This window comes from Meles meles, chromosome 3 (assembly GCF_922984935.1).
Source record: "Meles meles chromosome 3, mMelMel3.1 paternal haplotype, whole genome shotgun sequence".
Lineage (NCBI taxonomy): Eukaryota > Metazoa > Chordata > Mammalia > Carnivora > Mustelidae > Meles > Meles meles.
Window position 1 is genome coordinate 91,712,571 of NC_060068.1, and position 22,875 is coordinate 91,735,445.

General features: G+C 39.1%; 1 protein-coding gene across 4 annotated transcripts in view; it reads right to left on the minus strand.

Moving 5' to 3' along the window:
• Window positions 1-22,875, minus strand: part of IPO11 (importin 11) — a 213,336-nt gene that overhangs the window by 184,524 nt on the left and 5,937 nt on the right. Inside the window, exon 1 of one of the 4 annotated variants that reach the window (XM_046000579.1) lies at window positions 19,115-19,264. The exons of 2 other annotated variants lie outside the window; for them this stretch is intronic. The gene's annotated coding sequence lies outside the window, so the exon portion shown is untranslated. Of the gene's footprint in view, window positions 1-18,595; window positions 18,625-19,114; window positions 19,265-22,875 lie in introns of those variants that run through there. One more of the 4 variants, XM_046000581.1, reaches the window with a different exon arrangement.

Below are 22,875 nucleotides of genomic sequence, written 5' to 3' on the forward strand. Positions count from 1 at the left end.
CAAAACAGTATGCTTACCCAAGTATGTATAATTATTCACAATACACTTATATGAAGTAGGATTAAAATTAAAAGCTAAAAGAGAAAAAAAATCTCAGCGCAGGAGTGACTGAGAATTAGCCTTTGAGACTGTAGTTGTATCTAAAACTTAAAACTGTTCCAGATAGTAAAAGTCTGAAGATCATTAATCCATAAACATAGCCAAAGCAAACACTTCCTAAGAGTTGTAATTAAATTGCAATTACTAATGAAAACGGAAGGTCCCAAATGCTAGCTCAACAAGAAATGACCCAAAGTATTAAAACCTTCAAGGAAAACTAACCATTCTAAAGCCAATGTTAGTAAAGCAGGGCTAGAACACAAAAACTGGAATCAGACAAAATACTACCAATTAGCAATGGACATGGAGGTAGAGATTTTAAATTGGTAGTCTGTTCTTGTCTGTATTTTAGAACTGAGAAGGACACCTTGTAAACTGCCCCTTCAGTAACTTGGAGTTCCCTCAACAACTTAAATCTCTGTGTTATCACTTGAAACAAGTGAATTTAGAGGGCTTGTTGGTCATGTATGATTTCAAAGACAGGCTACCTGAGAGCCTTTTACTTTACAGAGGCCCTAGAAGGTATTTTAAGGAGACAGGCAGTATGTTTTTCTGTCTAAAAGAAATATAACGCAAGCCACAAAAGCAAACTGTGTATGCAATTTTACATTTTCTAGCAACCATGTTAAGAAGTGAAAAGAAAAGCGATGCCTGGGTGGTTCACTGGGTTAAGCCTCTGCCTCAGGCTCAGGTCATGATCTCAAGAGGCTCAGGTCATGATCTCAGGGTCTTGGGATCAAGCTGCTCATTGGGCTCCCTGCTCAGCGGGAAGCCTTCTTCCCCCTCTCTGCCTGCCTCTCTGCCTACTTGTGACCTCGCTCTCTGTCAAATAAATAAATAAAATCTTAAAAAAAAAAAAAAAAAGTGAAAAGATGTGGAATTATCTTTAAATTATATCATATTTAACTCAATATATCCAAAATATTATCATTTCAACATATAATCAATATTTTGAAAAAATTAATTTAGATATTCTGTGCTTTTTTTAATACTAAGTCTTCAAAATCCTGTATATTTTACACTTAAAGCATATCTTATTTTGAACTAACCATGTTTCAAGTACTCAGGAGCCACATGTGGTTACTAGCTATGGTATTAGCACAAGTCTGGAAAAGTCTTACTCAAAATGTGATCCAAGGACTGTCAACACCAGCAACACATCCCAGAAATAAAAATTCCCAATTCTCTCTTCAAACCTACATTGTGAAGACAGGGGCTGGAGGTCAAAAATGTGTTAAGTTCTTAGTAAGTTCTCTAGGTAAATCTTCTAACTGCCAAAGTCTGAGAAGCACAACTTTTGAACATCTGAAACTGAGGTACATCTCAAAGTCCAGCGAATGCAATGGATGACAAAATGTACAGCAGTTTCTATTATACTTTCCTACAAAGAAGAGTAGAACAGCACTGATCTACAGATCTCATAAGGAACCATTATTACATGAAGAACATGAATTCAGTGATTCTTCCCCAATAAATGGAAGAGCAGCTGGCTAAAATTTAAAAAAAAAAATTTTTTTAAGCACAAATATCTGAGCATATATATTATATGCCAAGCACTGTATTAAATGCTTTTTTTATTCACTTATTTATTCCTAATAATAATTCAATGTAGTAGATACTATTATCCCAACCTTTTAAGCAGAAAACTAAAGAATCAGAGACCTTACCTTGCAAATGCCACAATCTATGAAATAGCAGGGCTTAGACTTGAACACCAAAGCCACTGGCCTTAATCAGTATCTAATACTGTTTTCCTTGAGGGACAACTGATGTCTCCACAACTTTGTAGTCCCAGGAGCCCAACAAGATACATGATCTATGCTTGCTTAACAGATACTTGGTGAATAAAGGAAAGCGGTCAATTTTGAACCAAAGAGTACTTTATAAAGAACCACATGGTGGCTAATTAACAGATTTATACAGTAAAACTACTGAAAGCCTGCTGCGTACCAAGCACTGTTTCAGGGGCTGGGAGTAAAGTAGTGAACAAAGCAGTTTCCCTGGCTTCATACCACTTACATTCTAGAGAAAGTGACTTTGTTTTAAAAAAAAGTTTTTTCTTTTTAAAGAAAAAACCAGAGGTAGTAATATGAAGAAAATACAATAGTGTTAAAGATCAACTGCAAGTTTCCATTGGGTATTCAGAGAGGGAGGGCTTCTATTAAGTGACATTTACAAGAGGCATGAAAGACAAGAGACCCAGGCATGCAAAGATCAGAAAACAAAGCTCCAGACAGGGAAAACAATGGGAAACAAGGCCGTAAGATTAGAAACAAACTTAAGAAGTCCCACGTAATTGACACTTCATGAGAAAAACAGAAAATGGAACCAGCTGAGATTGAAGAAGTAGGCAGGAACATATCATGTATGACCTTGTAGCAGAAAAAAAGCGTATGGACTTTTATACATGTACCAAAGCCAGGGGAAGAATATGTGAATATAGGAATGTGAACATAATAGACAAAATGTTCTATCAGTGTTCATCCCCACCCAACCCACTCTACCCTTCAAGAAAAAAGAAAAAGGCCATGTTTGTGGTTGAACTGGTGATAGACAAATCTCTTCTCCTTTTAAAGGTCTGTTTGTTTCTTCACTGATTTAGCAAATAATCTATGGGTGACACCTGGACGACACCTTAGGAATATTCTATTCCCCTACAGACGTTCTTTCACCTACTGGTTTTAACATTTTGGGAGCTACTACTTGAAAAATAAAATCACTGATTATTGTCAACCTCCAGAGCAATTTTTAACTACAGCAAGTCGGAGCACTCACATACACACACATCTTCACACTTGTCTGGACCTTCACAGCAAGGCAATCTGTAAATCTATACACTAGTATCCTTTTTGCTTGGCTTTACATTCACCATTCACCTATTCTAATGGAAGCTGTTAAGAGTTTCCATCCCCACCTCCCTCCAGGTCCCTCCAGACCATCCAGGTCTTCCACAGAACCATAAACCTTGTCCCTCTATGTTCCGCTTTTGAACCTCATTCCCAAGAAGCCCATCCAGCCTGGGACAAAGATATATTCCTGGAGAATCAATTTTGTGCCAAGCACTACGATCATTACTAGGACAATAAGAACCAGAAAGGTCGCTTTCTCTACCCAAATTCTGGAAGATAATGAAGTGGGATGCAGAGAGACCTATTCTAATCTAATTCTAAAAAGTAAGATTCTAGAATACCAGCTGGAATCCAGAGCATATTTCCTCCACAGAAACAATATTATGAGTGGTTCATCTAATGAGTAAAAAAGCTTTTAGGTCAGAGAAAGAAGCAACCTTTCAGCCGTTCTACTGGAAAGATTACTAAGTGCTAATTAACTTATAAAGGAGGCTTTAAAAGGCAATCAGTTCCTAAATTGCAGATTAAATGTGTCATCAAAAATAACGATTCAGGAATGACAGAACTATAATAGATTATTCAAAGTACCATATTGCTAGAGCCTATTAAGTTTTTTAAAGATGCCATAACAAGACTATAAAAGCAAATCTGGCATGTGGAATGATATCCCTGTTATACAAGAGAAAAAACCTACAGCTATCAACACAGTTGTCCAGGGTCAGAGAGCAAACTAGGACATAGTAGAGCGAGGCCTGATAACCAAATCTCTGAGACACGAGCTCTCCCTACTAGAACAGAAAATGGCCTCACCACACCACCCAACTTCCCCAATACCTTTACAAACACACTGTGTTCTCACATGATGGGTTCCTGAAGAAATAGTCAAAAAAGATTCCTGAATCTGAAGTGGAGATGCAATGTAGGGGGATTAGGGGGTAGGAAAAGAAATAAAACAAGATGGGATCGGGAGGGAGACAAACCATAAGAGACGTTTAATCTCACAAAACAAACTGAGGGTTGGGGAGGCAGTGGTAGGGAGAGGGTGGTGGGGTTCTGAACATTGGGGAAGGTATGCGCTATGCTGAGCGCTGTAAAGTGTGCAAACCTGGCGATTCACAGACCTGTACCCCTGGGGCTAATAATACACTATATGTTAATTAAAAAAAATTTTTTTTAATAAATAATTAAAAAAAATTAAAAGATTCCTGAATCCACTATTATCTAAAAGGATGTTTTCTATGCAGTCAATATTCATAAGTACTCAAATGTAGAATTCTTTTCAAAGGACATCATGGCGATGAAGAACTGAAGAACAGGGAGGAATGTACTGAATCATTCAAATATAACAGTATGGAAATAAACTTCATTTGAAAAGATACACGACTACGGACTACTCACAGTCAGGTTAGAGGGTGGTACACCCAGGAAACTAACCTTCAATACCCTTTTTTGGAATTAGCATGCAGAAATTTAATAGGGTTGCTACTATTATTTCCACTTGGTAATGAGCAGACACGTAGCTTGACTCCAAAAAAACCTCAAGACCTGAGAGTAACAGAGAAAGACAAAGTGGGAGGAGAAGGGGGAGAGAAAACAGTGGCCGGGAGGGTCAGGGAGAGACAGACACTGACTAACTCCTGGGAAGAGCTAAAGGTATTTCTCAAAGAACTTGAAAGGATTTTCATGGAGACCATCACTAAATAAGCCTGAAGGCCAGGGAAGCAAGTCTCTCACAGCAGAAGTACAAGTGTGTCCTTATGTACAAATGTCTCTGTGTAGCAACAGAAATCCTCTAACTGTATTAAAACAATGAATGCCAGGGCGCCTGGGTGGTTCAGTCATTAATCGTCTGCCTTCGGCTCAGGTCATGATCTGAGAGTCCTGGGATCTAGCCCCATATTGGGCTCCCAGCTCAGCAGTAAACCTGCTTCTCCCTCTCCCACTCCACGTGCTTGTATTCCCTCTGTTGTTCTCTCTCTCTCTCTCCCCCTCTGATGAATGAATAAATAAATAAATGTCTAGGTTTTCTGATTAATAATGTACACAGTGGGGGCGCCTGGGTGGCTCAGTGGTTAAGCCGCTGCCTTCGGCTCAGGTCATGATCTCAGGGTCCTGGGATCGAGCCCCGCATCGGGCTCTCTGCTCAGCAGGGAGCCTGCTTCCTTCCCCTCTCTCTGCCTGCCTCTCTGCCTACTTGTGATCTCTCTCTGTCAAATAAATAAATAAATAAGTCTTTAAAAAAAAAAAAATGTACACAGTGAGGTTGCTCTGATTTTCATCAATGTGCCTAACTTCAATTTTATAGGCAAGAGGTGAAAATGTTTGTATTCTGAACTAAACTATAAAAGAGAATTATTCAAAATCTATATTTTGATAAATGTATCATTTATAAACATAAATGTATGTTCTTTTTTCTCCAAGAAATAATAAAAAAGAAGGTGCAAATTAAAAGGACAGGCACTTCACCTCACTGTTTTACAACTCAGTTCAGTTTATTACTGGAGTTATTATAGTCTTTAATACTATTAGGGTCCAAGCAACCAAGAAATAAGTGACTGAAAAGACTCATACTCCATAACTAGACGTTCTAGGCTCATTAGCGGAAGTCACTTTACAAATTCTGGAAAAATTCAAAGTCCAAAGATTTATAGATGTGCCTATAATCAGAAATTTACTAATTTTTACTAAAACAAACAAGTAGACAAGGGAAAACTCAGCACCCCTGCCTGGTACCAACAGACTTCCCAGTACTGCAATGACTTTTAGCCATGATGATTTTCTACTACATTATCTTTATTTGTCCTTCATTTTAAAACATGCCACACAAACAATACCTCCATACCACTATTAAATATTAAAGTGGTAAGTGAAATGACTTAGGAAAAAAAAGGTATACAGTAAAAATGGAACAAAAAAAGTTTCAAAATCAGGGGCGCCTGGGTGGCTCAGTGGGTTAAAGCCTCTGCCTTCGGCTCAGGTCATGATCCCAGGGTTCTGGGATCGAGCCCCGCATCGGGCTCTCTGCTCTGCGGGGAGCCTGCTTCCTCCTCTCTCTCTCTCTGCCTACTTGTGATTTCTGTCTGTCAAATAAATAAATAAAACCTTTAAAAAAAAAAAGTTTCAAAATCAAAAAAGGCTCCCCCAGTGAAATAACTTATTCAGACATTTATCAATAAGCAATGCTAAGGGTGCCTGAGTGGCTCAGTAGGTTAAAGCCTCTGCCTTTGGCTCAGGTCATGATTCCAGGGTCCTGGGATCAAGCCCCACATCGGGCTCTCTGCTCAGCAGGGAGCCTGCTTCCCCATCTCTCTCTGCCTGCCTCTCTGCCTACTTGTGATATCTGTCTGTCAAATAAATAAATAAAATCTTTAAATAAATAAATAAATAAATAAATAAAATCTTTAAAAACAAAAACAAAAAATAAGCAATGCTAAAACCAGTAAGTGAAAGAACAACTTTTAGGAACAGAATATTCCCACTGTGTTCAAATAGATTACTTGCTAAATGCAGTGAAGAAACAGACCTTTAAAATGCAGGTGTCTGTTACCAGCTCAACCAATAGTACAAACTTAATATCAACAACAGCTTCACAACTTGATCTTAAGTGCCTCCCCATGTGATGTAATAAGAAGTATACAAGGTCACCTCTAAAGTACAGAGTATCATCCACCTTCATCTAACCAGGATTCTAGGGGCGCATGGGTGGCTCAGTCAGTTAAGTGTCTGTCTTTGGCTCAGGTCACCATCCCAGGCTCCTGGAATTTGAGCCTGGTGTCAGGGTCTCTGCTCAGTGGGGAGCCTGCTTCTCTCTCTCTCTTCTGCCTGCCATTCCCTCTGCTTATGCTCTCTCTGTGTCAAATAAATAAATAAAATCTAAGAAAAAGAAAAAAAAAAAAACTAACCACAACTCTAGACTCGACTTCCAGTTTAAAAGAACAAGAGGAGAGGGGCGCCTGGGTGGTTCAGTGGGTCAAAGTCTCTGTCTTTGGCTCAGGTCATGATCTCAGGGTCCTGGGATCAGGCCCCGTGTCAGGCTCTCTGCTCAGAAGGGAACCTGCTTCCCCCACCTCTCTCTCTGCCTACTTGTGATCTCTGTCAAATAAATAAATAAAATCTTAAAAAAAAAAAAAAGTAAACATACTCTAGCTATACAATGCAGCAATTGCACTTTTTGCTATTTACCCAAAGAAGTTGAAAACTATGTCCACAAAAAACTGCACACATGTTTATACAGCTTTATTCATAACTGCCAAAACTTAGAAGCAACCAAGATATCCTTCAGTAGGTGAACAAATAAACAAACTATGGTACATCCAGACAAGAGAATATTACTCAGTGCTAAAAAGAAATTATCAAGCCATGAAAAGACATGGAGGAAACTAAAATATATAGACATAGAGTAAACTAAAATACATATCACTAAGTGCAAGAAGCCAATCTAAGAAGGCTAACTACTGTAGGAGTTCAACTAACACTCTGGAAAAGCCAAAACTAGATACAATGAAAAGATCAGTTGGGTGGGAGGGGAGATAAATAGGTAGAGCAGAGATTCCCAAGGCAGTGAATATTCTCTATGATAGATATATGTCATTATACATTTGTCCAAACCCACTGAACATACAACACCAAAAGTGAACCCTTAAGGAAACTATGAGCTTTAAGTGATTATGATATGTCAAAGTAGGTTCAACCTTGGTGAAAAACTGTACCATTATAGTGAGTGATGGTGATAATGGAAGAGAATGTGCATGTGTAGGGGCAGGGAGTATACTGGAACTCTGTACCCTCCTCTGAATTAAGTGTAAGCCTAAAACTGTTCTTTAAAAAAAAAAAAAAAAAAAAGTTTATTTTAAAAAAAGGCAAAGGATTTGAATACACAGTTCTACCAAGATAAATAGATGGTCTATAAACATGAAAAGATGACTAACATCATTAGCCATTAGAGAAACGGAAATCAAAACCACTAGTATGGCTATAATCAAAAAGACATAATACAAGGTACTGGTGAAGCTGTGTTAAAACTGGAACTCTCGTTCACTGCTGGTGGAAATGTAAAGTGGTGTAGCCACTTTGGAAGCCTGTCAGTGTCTCAAAATCTTGAAGTTAAGACTCAAAAATTCTATCTCTTGGTATATACCCAAGAGAAATGAAGATTTTTATCTACATTTGTTGTACATTTGTACAAAAATGTTAATAGCAACATTATAACAGCAAAAAGTGAAAACAGCTCAAATGCAGTATTTCCATCCAACGGAACAGTATCTGACAATCAAAGGACTGAAATCCTGCAACATGCCACAACACGAATGAACCCTGAAAACACAATGCTAGGTGTAAGAAGCCAGTCACAAAGACCACATGAGAACTCTTTTATTGAAATGTCCAAAACAGGCAAATTTATAAAAGTAAAATGTATATAAGTGGCTGTCTAGGCTGGAGGATTGGGGGAAAATGTGGAGTGACTGCTGAATGGGATGCGGTTTCTATTTGGGTTGATGAAAATGTTCTAAAATTGTAGTGATAGTTGCACAACTCTGCGAATGCACTAAAAACAATTGAATTGGACACCTTCAGTTAGTGAACTGTATGGTCTGTGCATCATACCTTAATAAACCTGTTTGGTTTTTTTAAGTGCCTTGACTATGTAAATGCCAAAGTCAGCAAGAAACAAGGAAGTAACTAAAAAAGTAAAAAACATGTGGCTGGATCGACAGCCATAACTGATGTCAGTTCAGAACTAGGAAGACCACTTGTTCAAGAAACAAAAGCAAGATGAAAGCACATACGATATGTGACACAAACCAAGGAGATTCCAAAGATACTAGCCCCATTCAAATCCATATCGCACCATTCAAATTCACTTGTGTTTCTTGACAGAGGCCATTTCAGTTTGAAAGAGAAAATTCTCTGTGCACACATTATGGGTGGTTTAGCATCCCTTCATACTGTATGTTAATAACACCTCCTATGGATTTTGACCAAAGAAAGTTCCACAGATCTCGAAATACCCTCAAGTTAAAGAACCATCCGGGCTACTGAAGCATTCGCCATGTGGCTTCATGCAGACTGTCAAAAACTGATCTACCTTGGAGTGAAAGATATGCAACAATACATACGTAACAAGGAGAGGAGATATTTCCTTGTTTTCCCTTCTCTGCTGCTAAAATATTCTATCTAATCAAGAGTTTCAAAGGACCTACAAATTCTTGCTTGGTGACAGACACTACAAGTAAGCTTAAATCAGGACTTAAAATAAAACAGGACTCCCAAACCAGGACTTAAAAATACTCTCTTTTGGTCTTTTTTTTAATTAGAGAAATATCTATGATGTCAAATAATAAGTGCTACATAAAATATAGGTATAAAACTATATAAAATGTATGTATAAGACTACACAAATATAAAAGACAAGCAAGGAATAAAAGACAAACAAGAAACACATCAAACTGTACACAGTTGTTGTGCTAAGGTAGTTCCAGGGGTTATATGGATTCTTTTAGCCTAAAAATTTAACCTTAGTGATTGAAAAAACACCTTTTTAAAAGGTCAAGATTTTTCCCTTTATATTTGCTCTGAATTTCCATGGGAGTATTTGCTGGATTTCTCTTTCCTGTCCTAAAACATCTCAAATTCTCAAGAGCTGCAAATCCTCATTTATTTCTCTTGTCAAGTACATACCAAGAAATCATGGCAATATATTAAAAATACCACAGTTAAGTAAATAATATAGTCAATTATTGCACTGTCATCATAACAGTTCACGAGAGAAAACTTAAAAACTTCATCTTTCAGTAGCAAGAAGTAGATAAGCAACAGTTCTGCCATATTACTTGAATTTGTAATGGCAACATTCACTGAAAAGACAACTGTCCTGACTCACAGGACACTGAGTGTTGTAGTCAAACTGCAGTTTCAACTAGTCATCTCTACAAGGCATTTAATATTCTTACTATTTGGTTTATGAAAACTGCATTTTAAGATATTTAACGTCTGAGGGATGCCTGGGTGGCTCAGTGGGTTAGACCTCTGCCTTCAGCTCAGGTCATGTCTCAGGGTCCTGGGATCGAGCCCCACATTGGGCTCTCTGCCAGCAGGAGGCCTGCTTGCCCCTCTCTGTCTGCCTGCCTCTCTGCTTGCTTGTGATCTCTCTCTGTCACATAAATAAATAAAATATTTTTTAAAAAAGATTTAACATCTAAAAAAATGGAACTAATCTGAAAATTCGTATTTATTATTTCTTTTCCTTCAAGCTTCGTATATTGCATATAGTACACGACTATTACATAAAAGGAAAACAAATTTCTATTTGTTAGCAAAACGGTCTTTAATTTCATTTTTAAGTATTCTCCATCCCAGTGTCTACAACAGTTTGTTCCTTTAGCAGGTAACAAACTACTAGATCTACTAGTCCTACTAAAGATGTAAAAAGAAATCAAGTAACCTATAGTGCCACCTGATGGTAAGAAGTCCATACCACACCCCAAACAGTATGTTCCAAGCATCCTAACCGTTCTTCCCCTCAAGGAGAGCCAGGGGAAGAAGAGGACACTGGCGTTCTCAGTGACCACTTGGCCAACACAACCGTCTGGAAATAGAGCAAAGGTTTTCAGGGTTCAAAAAGTAGGGCAAAGAATGCTGAAAAAAGAGGCTCTGAGGGAAAGAAATGAATGGGGGCATAAAAAATAATGTAATGAAGACCTCACCCTGAAGCAAATAAAACATGACCACCAAAGAACTTCCTTACAGCACCGTCTCTACTTTCGTAATTAAATAATGCATGATTAAAAATACTCTCCAGGTGCGCAAGGGTGGTTCAGTGGGTTAAAGCCTCTGCCTTCAGCTCAGGTTGTGATCCTAGGGTCACATAGGGCTCTCTGCTCGGCGGGGAGCCTGCTTCCTCCTCTCTCTCTGCCTGCCTCTCTGCCTACTTGTGATCTCTGTCAAATAAATAAGTAAAATCTTTTAAAAAAATAATAACAACTGTTGTTTTAAGTGACATGTATTATATCCTGTATTCTTACAATGTAGTAAGCTAAAGAAAATATTAAGATAATTGTAAGGATGAGAAAATACATTTACAGTACTGTACGGTATCAAACAAAATATACCTATAAGTGGACCCACAGATTTCAAACCCATATTGGTCAGGGACTAACTGCGTATCTGATTTAAGCATTTTGTTTTACTAACCAAGAAACTACATCCCAAAGAGGTTAAGGAGATAAACTGTGACTTCTCTAAAGTCCCAGCTTCATCAGCAACATTTCTAGAACTAGTTTACAAGTCTACTATGCTAACCCAACACTTTACTGACTACCACATTTTTCATTTTCATCACATGGCTGTCCATTAATACCTCAAGAGAAATTAACTGCTGTGATTTTTTTTTTTTTAGTTTTAGACTTGTGAACCAAAATACAACGAGACTGTAGCTCAATTTCCTGCTCAATTATATTATATAAAAGATGAAAACCAAAATTAATGGAGTCAATGAAAATACCATAGGCAACATTAACAAGGTAAAACTTAGAAGACATTTTAAATGACTAAACAGGGACGCTGGGTGGCTCAGTCGGTTAAGTGGCTGCCTTCAGCACAGGTTATGATCCCAGGGATCTGGGATCCAGCCCCACATCAGGCTCCCTGCCTGGCAGGAAGCCTGCTTCTCCCTCTCCTGTTCCCCCTGCTTGTGTTCCCTCTCTTGCTGTGTCTCTCTCTGTCAAATAAATAAATAAGATCTTTAAAAATAAATAAAAACTAGACAAAGAATAATTATACAGAATATACAATAAACCCTTGTGAATCAACAAAACAAGAAATATTTTTAAAAAATTGGGCAAAGGGTATAAATAGACAATTCATGAACAAGCCAAATGTATAATAAACATCAGAAGACATGCTACCTTACTGCTTACTACAAATCTAAAAAACAGAGCTATTACTTTACAATCATCAGATTAGCAAAAATTTGAAAGTCCAGAAATAGGGGCACCTGGGTGGCTCAGTCGGTTGAGCGGCTGCCTTAGGTTCAGGTCATGATCCCGGCATCCTGGGATCGAGTCCCGTATCGGGCTCCTTGCTCCGCAGGGAGCCTGCTTCTCCCTCTGCCTCTGCTTGCCACTCTGCCTGCCTGTACTCTATCTCTCTGGCAAATAAATAAATAAAATTTTTAAAAATAAATAAATAAATAAATAAAAGAATAAAAGTCCAGAAATATTCAACACTAGCAAGAACATATGGAAATAGAGACCCTTATGCACTGCTGCTAAGAGCATACATTGGTACGACAACTTGAGAGCATTCCTGCCATCTCTCATAAACTTAAGAGTGTGTGTGTACACGTGTGTGCACACGTCTATCTTATGACAAACATGGTATATCCTATGACCTAGCAGTTCCATATCGGTGCTATAACCAAAGAAACTCCCACACTGCCTTATAGGGAGGAGACAAGGGTAAAGGGGGCTCATCTTGGGAGTTATCTATAATAAGAAACAAGAGACAAGATGTGTCCATCTACAGTGGAATAGATACATCAACTCTATCTTGTAGAACTGGTTTCCTCTGACTGGAAAACTCTTGTCCTTAGGTATCTGCATGTCTTGTTCTTTAACTTCAATTCAGTCTTTGCCGAAGTTATCAATTCATCAAGTAGGTTATCCCTGACCACCGATTTAAAACTATCTGACCGGGGCACCTGGGTGGCTCAGTGGGTTAAGCCTCTGCCTTCGGCTCAGGTCATGATCTCGGGGTCCCGGGATTGAGCCCCACATCGGGCTCTCTGCTCAGTGGGGAACCTGCTTCCTCCTCTCTCTCTGCCTGCTTCTCTGCCTACTTGTGATCTCTGTCTGTCAAATAAATAAATAAATAAATAAATAAATCTTTAAAAAAATAATAAAATAAAATTTTAAAATAAATAAATATATAAATAAATAAAACTATCTGACCCTTCAACCCAGAATCCCTCTGGTCTAGATATCTTTCTTAATTTTTCTGCACAACCCTTTTAACTATTTGACATTCTAATATCTATGTGTTTATTGTCCTGACTCCCCCAGTTAGAACTTAAGATTCAGAGACCAGAACTTCAATTTCCTCAAAGGCGTATTGCTAGAATCTAAGAAAGTCCCTGGCACATATGAAAGCAATGACTGAATATTTGTTAAATAAGTGAATTCAATCATTAAATCACAATCTCTGCTTATAATTGTATAAAGTCACAAAAATGAACCCACCTCTGACTTTTCAAGCCCACTCAACCTCACCTCCAGAATATTTAACAATCTACCTTGTTTCAACTCTCTAGTCATACAACTTGCATTCAGAGTACTCAACAAAGGAGTTTCTACTGGCCAGCCACTACTCTGAGAGATAAAAAATAAAATAAAATAAAGAGTCTTTGAAGTTCAGTTCAAAAATGGCAGCAGTGGCTGGGTCCTGGGTTTCCAGGCTGCTAGGCCGGTCTAGGGCCCAACGGCGACAGTCCTTGCAAAGTGGTGTCCAGAGCAAGAAGGGCTCTGCTCACATGTGGAACTCCCTCATCTACTCTGTAGTGCTCCCAGACATGAGAGTAAGCATCTTCCCAAAGTTGCACCACAAGAGCACCAGAGATTTTAGTTCTAGAGATAGAAATCACCTATCTCCAAATCCATATCAGGTTCAAGGCCGTTCCCTGGGGAGATGGTATTCATACTTTATTCCATAACTCTTATGTGAAAATCCACTTCTGACTGACTGGCTATGAAGATGAAAAAATAGAACGCAGACCACTATCCAGTGGGATATCCAATGGACATTATCCAGGGTCCAGCCCTGGTCTGGACCATGACTCTGCACAGGGACCAGAAAAGTAAATGGAAACTTAAACTCACCTTCCTTACTTCTAACAAATGATGACCACTATACTGATTTTCCATTCCTTTGGTTATAGCAGAAGACGGCTTAATACATGGCTTAGATTAGATCACACAAAACAAACCAAAAGAATCTTGGCATTCAACTCTGAAGAGGAAAACACAACAAAGCTTTTTTGGAAGAACTTAAGTGGAAGACCTACCTCAGTGTCAGCAGGCTGGTTAAAGCCTGATGGGCAGAGAAGGGGAATAAGACAGCGTTTATGCTGGGTCATGAAAGTAGAACAGGAGTTATCCAAATGATTATGTTCTGAGTGTTTGTCAAACAGATGATGGGTACATTCTAGGCAGAAGACACATACTATATTAATGTCTCAATTTTAAAATATGTGGGGCACCTGGGTGGCTCAGTGGGTTAAGTCTCGGCCTTCTGCATTCGGCTCAGGTCATGATCTCAGGGTTCTGCGATCGAGTCCCACATCAGGCTCCACATCGGGCTTTCTGCTTAGCAGGGAGCCTGCTTCCCCCCCCCCCAACCCATGCATGCCTCTCTGCCTATTTGTGATCTCTGTCTGTCAAATAAAGAAAATCTTTTTTAAAAAATAAAATAAAATAAATAAAAACATTCTAACACTCCAGAAGAATTGAAAATAGTTCAGCATGACAGAATAATGTGAGGCAGAAAACAGCAGAAGAAAGCAAAAAGCAGGGGCTGGGTGCTTCAGTTGGTTAAGTGTCTGCCCTTGGCTCAGGTCATTATCCCAGGGTCCTGGAACTGAGTCCCATTTTGGGCTCTCTGCTCAGCAGGGAATCTGCTTCTCCTTCTCCCTCTGCCACTCCCCCTGCTTATGATTTCTCTGTCTCTGTCAAATAAATAAATAAAATCGAAAGAAAGAGAGAGAGAGAAAGAAAAAGAAAGGAAAGGGAAGGCAAAGGGAAAAGGAAAGGAAAGGACCAAGCAAGGTCCAAATCACTAAGGTTTGTATTTCCTAAATTCGGTAGTTTGGATTTTAATGAAAGCCTGAAAGGAAAGACTGCGGAAAAACAGTACAATCTGCCTATTTAAAAAAAGGAAGGGTAAAGGGGGATTGATAGCCACTCTTAGGAGAAAGGATATTACTTAGAGTGTTTACACAAAAGTCGTCATAATGATAGTCTGAACCAAGGTGGTTGCTGCAGGGAAAAATGGATGAAAGATGTAGAACAAGATTTAGTAAAAGATTAGAGGTTTGGGTGGTGGGTAGCATTCAAGGGTAATAAGAGGGAAAAGTTAAGACTTGGGGCATCTACAAATGAAGGACAATGATTACAGAAGGAAGAGAAGTAACTTAAGAAGAAGTGAGAAAAGCAATTTTTGAGTTGAACTTAAGGTATCTTAAGACAACCACAATGTGTCAGAGTTGAAGAGTAATCTGTGCTAAAGAGACAGAGATTTGTTAGTCTAAAAATAAAGACTGTGGTTGCTGTCACCAGAGATAAGACCATTCAAGAGCAGGCAGAGGCAAGAGAGCAGAAGACCGTGCCTCGGTGTGAAAGGAGGATCTGAAGTATCAGAGAGAAAAAAATACACCAAGGAAAGAGTGACCAAGACACAAGAGGAAAATAAGGAACCCACAGGGTCATGGAAGCATAAGAGAATTTCAAAGAGGACAACTACTCAAAATGTCAAATGATGGAAAAGATTCTACTAGACTTCACAACAAAGAGATCAATGTTCCAAACACTCAAAGGAAATAGAGATGAAACTGAAGAGGAATCTAGAGTGAAGAGAGTGCATTTAAGATAAATGTGTTTAAATCTTAATAAGTTAGAGTAAGCTGAGAGTAAAAAGGGAGTAACCAAGTGTTATGGACTGAAATGTATTCCCCCAAAATTCACACATTGGAGCCTAAAGCCCCAGAACCCTCAGTATTGGAGGTAAGATTTTTGAAGAGGTGATTAAGTTAAAATGAGGTCATCAGATGTGCTCCTGGGTGGCTCAGTCGTTAAGCATCTACCTTCGGCTCAGGTCATGATCCCAGGGTCCTGGGATAAAGCCCCGAATCGGGCTTCCTGCTCCGCGGGAAGCCTGCTTCTCCCTCTCCCACTCCCCCTGCTTCAGTTCCCTCTCTTGCTGTGTCTCTCTCTGTCAAATAAATAAATAAAATCTTAAAAAAAAAAAAAAAAAATGAGGTCATCAGAGTGGGGCATAATCCAACAGAGTGGTATTCTAATAAGAAAAAGAGACACCAGGGGTGTCTGGGTGGGTCAGTCGTTAAGTGTCTGCCTTTGGCTCAGGTCATAATCCCAGCATCCTGGGATCGAACCCCATATCAGGCTCCCTGCTCAATGAGGAGCCTGCTTCTCCCCCTCCAGCTCCCCTGTGTTTGTGTTCCCTCTCTCTAGCTATCTCTCTACAATAAATAAATAAAATCTTTAAAAAGAAAAAAAAAAAAGAGAGAGAGAGAGAGAGACACCAGAGATTCTCGTGCACAAAGGTGCATCTGTAAGTCAAAGAGAAAAGTCTCAGAGGAAATCACTCCTGCTGAAACCCAGATCTTGGACCTCTAGTGTCCAGAACTGTGAGAAAATAATTTTGCATTGCTTAGGCCACCCAGTCTGTGTATTCTCTCACAGGAGCCCTAAAAAACTAATACATCAAGAAAACATTGTCCCTGAGGAGAAAAAACTCAGAGCACAACGAGAGATGAACAGACAGAAGTTGACCTGTTTAAAGGTGAAAGACAAAAAACAATTGTTTCCCACCAATGTATTTCATTTCCTCTGTGAAGAAGTGACCTCATCCACAAAAGAGTAAGGGGGGAAGGTGGTGGGTTCATAACCACTATCAGAAAGAGCAGTTACTAGCAACACACAGAATTATTGGGCTGCTTGTCCATTACTCGATAAATGTTTGTTGTGGAATGAATACCTAACTCTCATTCAATGGATAGTTCCATTTTATTAAAGGAGTAACTAGCAAAACAAAAGCACTGGTATAAGTCAAAACCTGGGTTATGAATTTAATTATGTGACCTCATGCAAGTCACTTACCATTGCTGGGTCTCAGTTTCTTCTGATTCAACCAAATGAATCAGACCTGATAATCAGCAAAAGACTGCCTCCAATCAAAATAAAAGCTGTGATTTTTATGCAGATGTATGCATGACCTCAGTCTTCCAACTTATTTCAACCAAAGTAGAATGTCTCAAGCTTTAATATAAATTCTCATCATCAGGAAAGCTTGTTAAATGCAGATTCTGGTTCATTAGGTTTGGGGTTAAGCCTGAGCTTCCGCATTCTGAACAAACGCTAAGGTGATGCCATGCACCACATTTTGAGTAGCAAGGGTGCAGATCCAGCACAAGCTCTGCAAAGAGTGTAATTTTGGGCTTATCTGTAATCCGCCTGATATTAAGAAAACTAAACAACGTCGCTCCAGACTCACACCTGCACTAAGTATGTCTTGCCATTCCCCAAAACACTCTGAAATTACCTTGATGATAGTCTTCATTTGGTGCAGATAGGAAAAGACAGAAATGAGTAATACTGGAATCAGTAACATCATATTAAGAGAAGCAAGATTAAATACCAATGCACAGAAATGGGTGAAGGGAATTAAAGGGTGCAAACCTACAGTTATAAAATAAATAAGTCACAGGGTGAAAAGTACAACACAGGAAATACGGTCACTAACACTGTAACAACATTGCATGGTGACAGATAGTAATGACACTTATCATGGTGAGCACAGTATAGTGTACAGAACTGTCGAATCACTGTGTTGTACACCTGAAACTAATATAACATTGTATGTCAACTATACTTCAAGGACTACAGTAAATATAAATATAAACACAAATATATATGAACATACATACAACACAAAGGTCAAAATCCATCTAATCATATTACCTTTCCCAAAACAAAATATTTTTGTATCTACAAAAACATATTTAGCTCTGGAAAAGTCTTCAGAATATTTTAACTGCCACATGCCTACAAGGATTCTTTTGCATTATGGTTTGATCCTGAATGTAAACTTTGTCAATAGCACAAGATTTAAATACTTTTATACAAATTACCAAATAATCTTCATATATTTGTTTAGAACCTCCAATCCTATTGCCACGACTGAATTCATTCGTGATGAGAATTTTCTTCTGCTCTTGGAAATCTAACTAGGACAGAGACAGCCCAGCTAACTGAGGGCTATAATATATGGCCACAAACTATTGCTATAATTAAACCATTTCTACTATTCCCTATACTAGATTACAGGAGAAAAAAATTCCACAATCCATTCACAACCAACAGGGATTTTCATTCTAATCTCAAAGCAATCTTCAGTGAGCAAAGATAAAAGAAAAGGTGTCATGCACTGGAAGCCTTATAGTCACTCTCCCCTTAACCTGAAGCCTCTAAACTGAAAAGAGAAGCTTAAAATAACGTTAAAATGGAGTGAACTCCCTATCCAAGAAAAAAAAAATATGGCTGTAAACTGCTCTTACCCTCTTGTGAAGAATATCCAATTCTCAAAGGCACTACACATCCCTGCAACTGAGCTCGCTTATATTGGGGTGGGGAGGAGGTACGTCAATTGCAATCTTGGCACCCACAGGCAATTTACCACTTCTACCTAAATTAATTTAGTCAAGTCATTTCCAAACAATACTTTCCTCATTCCCCACTATGTAACAAAAGAATAAATAAGAATGACAAGTGCAATGGGCCTCAAAATAGTTTTGCTGAATCACAAATACCCCCAAATAAAAAGCTGCATAAGTCCCTGGGCTTGAGCATTGGCGGCCATACCTCAGCAAGCGGATCCCCTCTGAAAATGTGTAACTTCCTTCACCTGTTCATTAAAGGCAAGGAAGGGTCTAACGTTTAATTAAAGCTTTCACAGCATCGCTATTTGCATCAATGTAGAGTGCACAATAACAATATAGACTAGTCTTATACTAAAGATATCCACGTTCTCTCAAAATTTGCACCACCTATCCCCCAAGGGCAAATGCACCACCCTGGCCAGCAACCGCAGCCACAACGGGCACCCTATGCTCTTCTCATCTTGGCACCCAGTCCCTGTCTCCCTGCACCCCGATTCCTCCCCGACTAATCCTCCCCCCACCCCGGGGCTGACTTGGCCAGCCCCCAGCTCCTAATGGTTCCTAGAGTTACGCAAAGAGTCAAGCCTGCAGGCCGCCCTCGCCGCGTTACTGCTATCCCTCGTCTGCGGGTTGCCCCACGTTCTTCCCTCGCCTCTCCGGTCCCCGCTGCCCAACCCACATCTCCCTTCCACTTGCGCGCTCTGTGGCTCTCAGGCCTCACCGTTTGGTTCGGTCCGGAATAGCCCGGCTCTCCCGCTTCCACTCCCCAACACGAAGCGAAGTCGCCTGGTCCCGCGCCCCACGCTTCCAATCTACACGCCGCCGCCTACTGATGCCGAAAGCGGCTTCTAGGAACGCGCCATGTTCAGCGTCGCAGCTCCAAACGACGCGGACGCGCGAATACTGCGTCACAGACACCCACAACGCGTGGAAGAGGCAAACTGAGAAGACGATAGGAGGACGGCAGGAGAAGAGGGAGGGGCTTCCCCTTCGAAACTGAAGGCGCCGGGGGGCCAAACCTCAGCTGTCTGCGCTTGCGCGGTAGAGAGCCGGGAGCCTGGAGTCGGCCAGATCTGTAACCATGGGAACATTAACTCTGCGTAACCCAACTACCACAAGTATCGCTTGGGTCCTGGGTTGCTTGAAGCTTGTTTGAATCAGAACCGTTTTCTCTTCCCATTTCCGGATACCTGTTCTAAACTGTATTGTTTTACGGGTCCGTCTCAGCTGAGGAGAGTTATTAAAATCATCTTACTCTCTCACTGGTCAACCGTCTCGCGAAAATTTATTTTTGACTTTTTTTTAAGTCCTACATTTGCCGGGCGCTCTACTCCAGAACTATAGCAAGAATGAAAAGATTAAAAAGGATAATTCCACTTCTGCCTGCCTCTACTACTAGCTAGCTTAATAACCCAAGTTTCCTTTAGGAGGAGAAGTTGTAAAGATATGGTTGAGGGTTTATAAAGAATAATAAAAATAATTAACATTTATTGAACATTTAGAATGTGCCAGATACAATTCTAAGATCTTTTCATGAATCATGTATTTATACAGATCCTCAAAACAATCTATGAGGTGCTTTTTATTACCACCATTTTATAGATGAAGAAACTGAAGCATAGAGAAGTCAACCAATCTGTCCAACGTAACACAGCTAGTAAGGGGCATTGTTAGGATTTGAACCAGGCAACCATAAAGCCTACATTAAATACAAGAGTATTTATCACACAAGGGCTGTTCTAAAAGTAAAAATATAAGAAGTTATTTAAATAACCACCAAAAAAAGGAATGCCTCATCATAATATATGCATATATAATAAATTACAAATTGGCCTCTAGAAGTTATGTTGGCGTGTTAACACATTCATAATGCATTGGATGAGTGGGTTACAAAACAATACATTCAATATTGTCCGATTTTTGGAAATAAATATATGCCAAAATGTTAACAAGGTTTGTCACTAGTTGAATGGTATTGTGGGCATGTCTCATTAATTTATTTCATTACTTAGCCTGACTGTATCTTCTGATTTTACTGAAAGGTAATACTTGTCAGGGTTTTGTTTTTTTTTTTAAGATTTTATTTATTTGACACAGAGAGAAAGGGAAAGAGAAAGAGAGAGAGAGACAGGGAGAGAGGGAAACACAAGCAGGGGGAGCAGGAGAGGGAGAAGCAGGCACCCACCCACCATGTGGGGCTTGATCCCAGAACCCTGGGATCATGACCTGAGGGGAAGGCAGACACTTAACAACTGAGCCACCCAGGGGCCCCAATACTTGTCAGGTTTTAAATGTTCATAGAATCACATGGGATCTTGTTAAAACACAGATGATGATTCCACTGGTCTGAGGTGGGACCAGAGAGCTTTCAATTCTAATGAGTTTCCAGTTAATTCCAATACTATTGGTCCACAGATCACACATTGAGTAAAAGTCAAATAGGAATATGCAATATGTGTGCGTGTGTGTACATGTGTATACATATACATACATACATACATATATATACATACATATATAACCTAATTTGAATTATAATGAAGAAACTGATTTAGCAGAATAGAACTCTTCTATTTGGGAAAATGGATCTTTTGGAAATCTAATAAAAGCTATAACTTAGAAAAATGCACACATGCAAATTTTACCTACAATTCCAGGACCCCCAATGAGAAGCGCTTGGAGGTCCTAACTTTAGTTATGATGAATACCTAGTCATATAATTTATACAAGACAAATAGGTACAGCTACATAAATAATCTCATAATACTGCATTTATTGCTATATTCTTATATTCTCAAGGTTCTTTAAAGAAAAGGGAAAATATTTAAATTATCGTTGGGCCCATTCATAATATATTTGAAATATAAATATAAATTCAGTGTTTTCCCCTCTAAACAGTTGAGAACTGAAAAGAAAGCAGAAAGTTGATGAAGCAAATGATAAACACTGGCTTCCCTCACCCCTCAATCTCAAGTAGTTTCCAAGATGCAAATAAGTTTAATAACTACGCAATCATTTTGCCTCAATAATTATATTGTGATAACTACACTTAGTATTTCTTATATGTCAATTCTTTAAAGTGGCTAGCATTGAGCTGTAGACATTTAATATAATTCATTAATTTTCATCCCATCCTATATGGAGAATATTCTTTTCCTCATTTTACAGACTGGATAATGTTCATAGGAATTCACATTTGTCCACGTTCAAACTCTTACATGGAGGAACACAGACGCAAATTTAGATATATGCTTTGTAGTTGATAGGATAAAATAGATCCATATCCTAATCTCTAAAACTTGTGAATATATTATTTTTCATAGCAAAAGGGACTTCAGATATGGCTACATTAAGTATCTTGAGATGGGAAAATTATTCTGGATTATCCTGGGGGCTCAATGTAGTCACAAGGCCGTTTTCTAAGATGGAGGGAGGCAGAAGTGTAAGAGAAATGTGACCATGGAAGTAGAGGTCGCAGCAATATGAAGCCATGAGTAAAGGAATACAGGCAGCCTAGAGAAGCTGGAAAAGTCAGACTCTCTCCTAAATTCTGGAAGAAACTCAGTCCTGCAGAGAATTTTAGATTCCTTACCTTCAGAATTCTAAGATAATAAATTCATGCTGTTTTTAAATGAGTTTGTGATACTTCTTTCCAGCAGCAAGATAAAACTAACTGGTGTTCCAAAGTCACAGGCTTTCTAATTTGCTACATTTCACTTAATATTTGTGTATTGCAACTTGTGTAATACTGGGTCTTGGGCAACTCTATATTATAAAAGAGCTCTCATTAGATGCCGATCGATTAACTCATCTGATGCTTACCAAGTTAGGAAAATAAGTCTTTGAGAAACTAATTGATCTGCCCTTGGTAATACAATTTGTAGCAGATTGTTTCAGTCACTATTTTTAAAAAACCTGAAACAATACAAATGTCTTTCAATAAGGATCTATTACATAAATAGAATCATAGAACACTATCCACTTATTAAAAATGGTGATGGAGACTTGTATTTATCAACATTAAAAGATGTCCTTCATATGTAGTTAGATAAAAACAGAAGAGTCTAATATATCCAAAAAGTCTTAGAAACTATCAGTACATTAATGGAAGCTAATTCTGAGGGGTGGGTTTCATTTTCCAAAATCTTTTCTTTTTTTTTTTTTTTAAAGATTTTATTTATTTATTTGACAGAGAGAGAGATCACAAGTAGGCAGAGAGGCAGGCAGAGAGAGAGGAGGAAGCAGGCTCCCTGCAGAGCAGAGAGCCCGATGCGGGGCTCGATCCCAGGACCCTGAGATCATGACCTGAGCCGAAGGCAGCAGCTTAATCCACTGAGCCACCCAGGCGCCCCTCCAAAATCTTTTCTATTATCTAAACTTTTTTACGATGCCTAAGTATTAGTTTAACAAAGAAAATAATAAAACGATTTCTAGTTTGGAAGGGGGAATATAAGAATATCCTCTACCAGGGCGCCTGTGTGG